General features: G+C 33.9%; 1 long non-coding RNA gene across 1 annotated transcript in view; it reads left to right on the top strand.

The window, feature by feature from the left end:
* The window catches only part of LOC119470187, a 22,854-nt gene extending 21,940 nt beyond the window's left edge, over positions 1 to 914 (top strand). The window contains exon 3 of the long non-coding RNA XR_005199065.1: positions 880 to 914. This is a non-coding gene — a long non-coding RNA (uncharacterized LOC119470187). The remainder of the gene's footprint in view (positions 1 to 879) is intronic.
* The last annotated feature ends 244 nt before the right edge of the window (positions 915 to 1,158 follow it).

Raw genomic sequence — 1,158 nt, 5'->3', positions numbered from 1 at the left:
AAAAAAAAAAAAAAAAGAAAAGAAAGAAAATAAACCAGAATCAACAACAATTAAAAAAGATTAGAGAAAAACTGTTACTGCTAATAAGAGAATTCAGCAAAGTAGCTGGATAAAAAAATCAACCAGTAGCATTTCTTTCTACATCAGCAAAAAATGAACTAGAAATATAACTCCCCAAAAAAATAGTCTATTCACACTAACAAAACTAGAAAATATCTAGAAATTAGCTTAGTCAAATATATATCTATACATATATATATATATATGCACACACACAACACCTTTGTGAAGAAAAACTTAAAATTCTAATAATAAAGGACATAGGAAAGGATTTGAGTAAAGAGGGAGAAATATCATCCTTTTGGGTGAAATCACGTCTAAGATGTCAATTTTCCTCAAGATAAGCTACAACAAATTCTATGCAATTCCAATTAGAATTTTAATTGGATTTTTAGAGAAACTTCATAAGTTTATTTTAAAATGTATCTAAAAGAATACCAAGCTAACCTTGGAAAGGAAAAATAAAAGAGAAAAATTGCCCTACTAGATACTAAAACATATCAAAAGTCATGGTAATACAAATAGTGAAGAATTGATTAACGTGAAATAATAAAATTTCAACAACTTTAGTTTCAAAGCTCTGATTGGATTTTTTTTTTTTTTTTTTTTTTTTTTTTTTTTTTTTTTTTTTTTTTTTTTTTTTTTTTGAGATGGAGTCTCACTCTGTTGCCCAGGCTGGAGTACAGTGGTGCAATCTGAGTCACTGCAACTTCTGCTTCCTGGTTTCTAGCGATTCTCCTGCCTTAGCCTCCTGAGCAGCTGGGACTACAAGCACCTGCCACCACGCCCGGCTAATTTTTGTATGTTTAGTAGACACAGGCTTTCACTATATTGGTCAGGCTGGTCTTGAACTCCTGACCTCGTGACTTGCCTGCCTCAGCCTCTCAGTGTTGGGATTACAGGTGTGAGCCACTGTGCCCAGCCCTGATTGGCTTTTATCACCAATTCATGAACTGGGCAGCATCCAGTCTACCAAACAGAAAGGAGCTCTAATGAGCTAAACAGAGTAGGTGAGTTTTATAGGCAGAAAAGCAGAGGAAAGTAGGAACAAGGAACAAAGGGTGGATTGGTCATTTCAAGGTTACTTTTCTTACAGGA

The sequence above is a fragment of the Cebus imitator genome, unplaced genomic scaffold (genome assembly GCF_001604975.1).
Source record: "Cebus imitator isolate Cc_AM_T3 unplaced genomic scaffold, Cebus_imitator-1.0 Scaffold24, whole genome shotgun sequence".
Lineage (NCBI taxonomy): Eukaryota > Metazoa > Chordata > Mammalia > Primates > Cebidae > Cebus > Cebus imitator.
The sequence above is the reverse complement of the archived record's forward strand: the minus strand, read 5'-3'. Positions and strand labels throughout refer to the sequence as shown.